This window comes from Pseudophryne corroboree, unplaced genomic scaffold (assembly GCF_028390025.1).
Source record: "Pseudophryne corroboree isolate aPseCor3 unplaced genomic scaffold, aPseCor3.hap2 scaffold_2835, whole genome shotgun sequence".
NCBI lineage: Eukaryota > Metazoa > Chordata > Amphibia > Anura > Myobatrachidae > Pseudophryne > Pseudophryne corroboree.
In genome coordinates, this window is record NW_026969500.1 from 30,154 (window position 1) to 38,027 (window position 7,874).

The following is a 7,874-nucleotide window of genomic DNA, read 5'->3' on the forward strand; positions in this document are numbered from 1 at the left end:
ACGCTGCTGCGTGTTGGCAGGTCTGTGGTGTTACAGGGAGGCAGCAGTCTCCCTGCTTGCTTCTGCCTGTGCGGGTGTGTAGGGGGGGAGCGAGCACCTCCTCTGGATTTAGCCCTAGCTGAGGGGCCAAATCCCATTAAAAAATAAAAATAAAAATCGAAATTTGCATAAGGGGGCGTGGCCGCGCGTCCCGCGATTAGGCCACGCCCCCAACCCACAGCAGGCACAGCAATGAGATAGGGCTCCCCTGTCTCAAGTGCCCTGGGCCCCCCGGACTCATAATCAGCCCCTGGGGGCATGCCAGCAGCTCACACAGCGCTGGGCATGCCCCCTCACTGACGAAAACGGGGACCCTCCCGTGAAGCCACGCCCCCTTTTCGCCGAGTGTGTGTCCCTCCTTCTGCCTGAAGAAAGCTCCTGCAGAAAGCTGGGAGGTGTGCACCCCTGCCTGTGCCATGCCCATACCATCTGCTTCTGCTCCTAGTCTCCTGTAGATTTGGCCAGATCTGTGACTCATTTGACTAACTCCGCCCAGTCTTGTGACTCCGCCCAGCATTAGCAAATGAATCACAAAGTCACAGATCTGGGCTATTATATAGGAGATATATATATATTTTTATTTTATTTTTTTTGGGGGGGGGGCACTAAATTGCCGCCTTGCCCCGAGTGTCAAAAATCCTAGTTTCGGCCCTGGCAGTGTGTATAACAAATGGGGCAGGGTGTATAGCAAGTGGGTGTACTGTGTATAATTGGGGTGGGGCCATGTGTATAACAAAGGGGCAGTTTTTATAATGGGGTGTAGCAGTGTATATAGCAAAAGAGGGCAATGTGTATAACAAAGGGGGCAGTGTGTATAATAAGGGGGGCAGAGTGTATAACAGGGCAGTGTGAATAGCCAGGGACACAGTCTGTATAATGTGGGGGGATGGGACGGCTGCAGGGCAGGGTCTGTGCTTTTTTTAATTTTGTGTACAGTATGTATGTATGTCTGTACTATGTGGATGGGTGTGTATGTTTGCTATGTCTATGTATGCTGTGTGTATGTGCATGTGTGTGTATACTGTAACTGTGCCAAAAACCTTGCATATTTATCCTGGTGACGGGACACACACACACACACGCTTTGGTTTAGCATTTTGCAGATCATCATCTGTTTCAAAAGCATCCAATAAAAACATCTTTATGTTTTCTTAAAAACATGGTTGGAACTTTGTTGCATACACACGCCCAGAAGGTGGAATTGAACCACTCTGTCGCTAGACAGCTACAGGTTTGAAGCCTGCACCCCAGACCACTGAGGATCATCTGGGCAAGCAAAAAGCCTGAATAGGCCTTATTTATAGGCTTCATTGTAAATGTATTTAAACTTAGGGAGATAGGATTTTTATTTTATTTTTCTTTGGCAGGGGGGAGGGGATTACCATATAGTCGCTGCTGCATAGTAGAGATACCTAATGATTCCTACGTTCCTACATTTAGCAATGGAGACAGTAAGAGACAGTTTCCTCATTTGCATTCTATACTATTGCATTCTGGGTACAAAGTGTAGATAGAGGTTAATGACCTTTCCAACTGATTTGTGTTCTGTTTCCATAGAAACACTATTGTGTAAAAGTAACAATGACATGACTTATTACCTTTCTTATCTACACAACTTCTGACCCTGCACGTGATCACATACAATTCTTATGGAGAGAAGACGCAATAAATGTAACTTTCATTCTGTAATTGTTTCATTTGCAGCAATGTTATGTGTAAATAATAAAGTAATGGTTATCGGCTGTTGGGTGGCACAGTATGCCCATCCTGGCACAGATGTAGCTGACATTAGCCATTTCAGATAACCGGAGGGTTAGCCCATTGCCACCACCCCCAGAGGGTTAGGGTGGGGGACTGTAAAAATACCCCCTCCAATGTCGGGATCTTCAGTGTCATGTGACCGCCAGTCATGTGATCGCTGGCATCCCGACCACCGGTATTTCATACCAAACCCCTGAGCATTTGAGAAACACGGTACCAGGAATGTCTTGGAAAAGCATTGGGTATTAGGCTGGGGGTTTTACTTAATTATGGGGCTCAGTCCAAATGAAACAGGCAGGACCCTCTGCCTCCTCCTCAGCCTATTTCCCTCTACCAGCCCTGTAGGTGTGCAGGAGTAGTGCGGAGCCCATGGCCCTCAGACCTCCCCAGATGTTCCTTACATGTCCATCAGACCTCCCCAGATGTTCCTTACATGTCCATCAGACCTCCCCAGATGTTCCTTACATGTCCATCAGACCTCCCCAGATGTTCCTTACATGTCCATCAGACCTCCCCAGATGTTCCTTACATGTCCATCAGACCTCCCCAGATGTTCCTTACATGTCCATCAGACCTCCCCAGATGTTCCTTACATGTCCATCTGACCTCCCCAGATGTTCCTTACATGTCCATCTGACCTCCCCAGATGTTCCTTACATGTCCATCTGACCTCCAACATGCAATCAGTCTGTTTGCTAATACTTACACATGCAGAATCCACCACCCGCTGTCATTGACCCTCATGGTGAGATGATGGCGGACAATGGGGGTAATTCTGAGTTGATCGCAGCAGGATTTTTGTTAGCAGTTGGGCAAAACCATGTGCACTGCAGGGGAGGCAGATATAACATGTGCAGAGAGAGAGAGATTTGGGTGGGGTGTGTTCAATCTGCAATCTAAATTGCAGTGTAAAAATAAAGCAGCCAGTATTTACTCTGCACAGAAACAAAATAACCCACCCAAATCTAACTCTCTCTGCACATGTTATATCTGCCTCCCCTGCAGTGCACATGGTTTTGCCCAACTGCTAAAAAATGTCCTGCTGCGATCAACTTGGAATTACCCCCAATGTGAGGTGATGACATGTTACATTACATGAGCTCCACTCTACCTTGTGTAGTTGGGAAGGTTCCAAGCTCTCCATCGCCAGGTGTGGTGGTTCCATTAATGTATATCTTTCAAAATCTAGTATATACTATAGCAACACACTCTGAGCCAATCAGAGTTGGGGTGGAGTAATAGAGTAGGGATGAACATAGGTGGATGGAACCATTGATGTCCTCCAACCCAACCCATTCCTCAATAATTTCATACCATCAATGTTATATAGCAATGGTACCATCACTGGTTTAACCACCGATCACCACCCTAGCTTGAAATCAAATCTTGATTGCTGAAACCTGTTTATTCATTTCTTAATGCAAAGCAAAACGCTTTGTTTTTTAAATACTTGGAAAAAAAAGGGGCGTTGGGGTATACGCCCGCCCAGAGGGTAGAATTAAACTAGGGATGGCCATCGACCATTGATGATTCAAAATCATTGATGGTCTATGACCGATGTCGAATACTTTTACCATCGATGGGGAGAACCAGATGGTTTCCCGCCATCGATGGTTCAGTGCTACTGAATTTCTTATTCCCTCAAAGTGTCATGGCACGGAGCTTAGCCACGCCCCCTGATACCAGAAAAGCCATTCCCCCGGGCTCTTATTGGCCTGCTTATTTTATTGTACAGTAATGCAGGGGTGACTATTGATGGGTAAAACCATAGATGGATCCCCTCTAGATTATTTTGCACCATCAAGGTTATCCATCAATGGTACCCTCAATGGTGACTATCGATGGATAATTCACCATCAATGCTTCAAAACTATTGATGGTCTATGATCAATGTCGAATACTTTTACCGTCAATGGGGGCGAACCAGATGGTTTCCCGCCATCGATGATAATGAGCTATCAAATATATATATTTCTTTTCTTCAAGGTGTCAGGGACATGAAGCATAGCTCCGCCCGCTGACATCAACTAAGCCACATCCCCAGGCCCTGATTGGCATGCGACTCACTCAGTACAACCATCTATGTTTTGAAATCATCAATGGTTTATGGTTGATGTCAAATCATTTAGTCATGGTTTCTGCCATCGATGGTAAAGACCAACCAAATAGTTTTTTCCTTACTTTAGAATGTGTCTGGTTATGGAGCATAGCTCCGCCCCCTGACACTTTCGAAGACCCGCCCCAGTCACTGATTGGCCCACATCCCACATCATATTAAAGCAGGGATACCAATCAATGGCTCCCTAGCAGATATTTTTATACCATTGATGGTTGCCATCAATAGTACCATCAATGGCAACCATCGACTGATAACCAAACGATAACCATCCCTGCTCATTATTAATGTAAGTGTTACCATCAATGGGCAAAACCATCAATTGTCCCCTTACAGATAATTTTAATTTCCCACCATCGAGGTTGTCCATCAATGGATAACTCACCAATGACCATCCCTAAATTAAACCACTCTGTCCCCAGACAGCTACAGATTTGAAGTCTGCACCCCAGACCACTGAAGATCATCTGGGCAAGTTCTCTGTCTGCAGGGATGGCCATCGACCATCGATGATTCAAAATAATCGATGGTCTGTGCCCGATGTTACATACTTTTACCATCGATGAATAGGACTAAATGAAAATATTTACAAGATTCTGGGACACAGAGCATAGCTCCACCCTTAACAACCACAAAGCCCTACCCCCGGGCTGTGATTAACCAGCAGGCCTTGCACAGAAATAAGAGGGATGACCAACAATGCGAGAAACCATCAGTGGTCTTCTATAGCATAGTTACTAACTATCGATGATGACCATCAATGGCCAACACATAAATGGCCATTCCTATCCATTTCACTGGTTTGTATTTTAAATAGAGATGTGCACTTGAAATTTTTCGGGTTTTGTGTTTTGGTTTTGGGTTCGGTGCCGCGGCCGTGTTTTGGGTTCGACCGCGTTTTGGCAAAACCTCACCGAATTTTTTTTGTCGGATTCGGGTGTGTTTTGGATTCGGGTGTTTTTTTCAAAAAACCCTAAAAAACAGCTTAAATCATAGAATTTGGGGGTCATTTTGATCCCAAAGTATTATTAACCTCAATAACCATTATTTCCACTCATTTTCAGTCTATTCTGAATACCTCACACCTCACAATATTATTTTTAGTCCTAAAATTTGCACCGAGGTCGCTGAATGACTAAGCTAAGCGACCCTAGTGGCCGACACAAACACCGGGCCCATCTAGGAGTGGCACTGCAGTGTCACGCAGGATGGCCCTTCCAAAAAACACTCCCCAAACAGCACATGACGCAAAGAAAAAAAGAGGCGCAATGAGGTAGCTGTGTGAGTAAGATAAGCGACCCTAGTGGCCGACACAAACACCGGGCCCATCTAGGAGTGGCACTGCAGTGTCACGCAGGATGGCCCTTCCAAAAAACACTCCCCAAACAGCACATGACGCAAAGAAAAAAAGAGGCGCAATGAGGTAGCTGTGTGAGTAAGATAAGCGACCCTAGTGGCCGACACAAACACCGGGCCCATCTAGGAGTGGCACTGCAGTGTCACGCAGGATGGCCCTTCCAAAAAACACTCCCCAAACAGCACATGACGCAAAGAAAAAAAGAGGCGCAATGAGGTAGCTGTGTGAGTAAGATAAGCGACCCTAGTGGCCGACACAAACACCGGGCCCATCTAGGAGTGGCACTGCAGTGTCACGCAGGATGGCCCTTCCAAAAAACACTCCCCAAACAGCACATGACGCAAAGAAAAAAAGAGGCGCAATGAGGTAGCTGTGTGAGTAAGATAAGCGACCCTAGTGGCCGACACAAACACCGGGCCCATCTAGGAGTGGCACTGCAGTGTCACGCAGGATGGCCCTTCCAAAAAACACTCCCCAAACAGCACATGACGCAAAGAAAAATTAAAGAAAAAAGAGGTGCAAGATGGAATTGTCCTTGGGCCCTCCCACCCTCCCTTATGTTGTATAAACAGGACATGCACACTTTAACCAACCCATCATTTCAGTGACAGGGTCTGCCACACGACTGTGACCAGTGGTGCAAGTGGGCGGGTACGGGTGGGTACGGCGTACCCGTAAGAATTTAGCCGTGGGTACGCCGTACCCACACCGACGGGCCGCCGCTCCTCTTCCTTCCCTCCCTCCCCCACGCCGCACCGCCGCACACGCCTCTGATGTGAGGGCAGGAGAGTGCAGCCTGCGCCTCTCGTTCCCCTCAGTCTCCGGTGGGTGTTTCAGTTTACTTCAGCGCCGATCCGTGAGCCAATCAGAGCTCGCACCCGCGAGCTCTGATTGGCTCACGGATCGGCGCTGAATTAAACTGAGACACCCGCCGAAGACTGAGGGGAACGAGAGGCGCAGGCTGCACTCTCCTTCCCTCACATGACAGACAGGAGGACAGCGACGGCAGCGGTGAGTAGGGGAGGGGGGCATGTTATACCTGGCACTGGGGGGGCATGTATACCTGGCACTGGGGGCATATCTGGCACAGGGGGGCATATATACCTGGCACTGGGGGCATATCTGGCACAGGGGGGCATATATACCTGGCACTGGGGGATATCTGGCCCAGGGGGGCATGTATACCTGGCACTGGGGGCATATCTGGCACAGGGGGGCATATATACCTGGCACTGGGGGCATATCTGGCACAGGGGGGCATATATACCTGGCACTGGGGGATATCTGGCACAGGGGGGCATGTATACCTGGCACTGGGGGATATCTGGCACTGGGGGGGCATGTATACCTGGCACTGGGGGATATATTGCACTGGGGGCATATCTAGCACAGGGGGGCATATATACCTGGCACTGGGGGATATCTGGCACAGGGGGGCATGTATACCTGGCACTGGAGGATATCTGGCACTGGGGGCATATCTGGCACTGTAGGGGCATTTCTGTATCTGGCACAGGGGGCAATGTATATCTGACACAGTGGGGGCATTTGTGTATCTAGCACTGTGGGGCAATGTGTATCTGACACTGTGAGGCAATGTATGGCACTCTGGGGGCATTTCTGTATCTGGCACTGTGGGGCAATGTGTATCTGGCACTGTGGGGCAATGTGCATCTGGCACTGTGGGGCAATGTGCATCTGGCACTGTGGGGCAATGTGTATCTGGCACTCTGGGGACATTTGTGTATCTGGCACTGTGGGGCAATGTGTATCTGGCACTGTGGGGCAATGTGTATCTGGCACTCTGGGGACATTTGTGTATCTGGCACTGTGGGGCAATGTGCATCTGGCACTGTGGGGCAATGTGTATCTGGCACTGTGAGGCAATGTGTATCTGACACTCTGGGGACATTTGTGTATCTGGCACTCTGGGGACATTTGTGTATCTGGCACTGTGGGGCAATGTGTATCTGGCACTGTGGGGTTATATGTATCTGGCACTGTGGGGCAATGTATATCTATCACTGTGGTGCAACGTGTATCTGACACTATTGGGGTCATACGTGTATCTGCCCCTCCCCCATATGTGTATCACGCCCCCATTTTCATTGGCCACGCCCCATGTGGCATTTGGCCACACCCATTTTTTTGCGCGCGCGCCTTCGGCGCGCGCACACAGTACCCGTAAGACATTTTTTCTACTTGCCCCACTGACTGTGACTGAAATGACGGGTTGGTTTGGACCCCCACCAAAAAAGAAGCAATTAATCTCTCCTTGCACAAACTGGCTCTACAGAGGCAAGATGTCCACCTCATCATCATCCTCCGATATATCACCGTGTACATCCCCCTCCTCACAGATTATCAATTCGTCCCCACTGGAATCCACCATCTCAGCTCCCTGTGTACTTTGTGGAGGCAATTGCTGCTGGTCAATGTCTCCACGGAGGAATTGATTATAATTCATTTTAATGAACATCATCTTCTCCACATTTTCTGGAAGTAACCTCGTACGCCGATTGCTGACAAGGTGAGCGGCGGCACTAAACACTCTTTCGGAGTACACACTTGTGGGAGGGCAACTTAGGTAGAATAAAGCCA

The 7,874-nt window shown here is 48.4% G+C and overlaps 1 non-coding gene across 1 annotated transcript; it reads right to left on the reverse strand.

Annotated features, from left to right (window-relative positions):
• Nucleotides 1–1,224: 1,224 nt before the first annotated feature.
• On the reverse strand, nucleotides 1,225–1,311 carry TRNASTOP-UCA (transfer RNA opal suppressor (anticodon UCA)). Its single transcript has one exon. It is a non-coding gene; the product is annotated as a tRNA-Sec (tRNA).
• Between the last annotated feature and the right edge of the window lie 6,563 nt (nucleotides 1,312–7,874).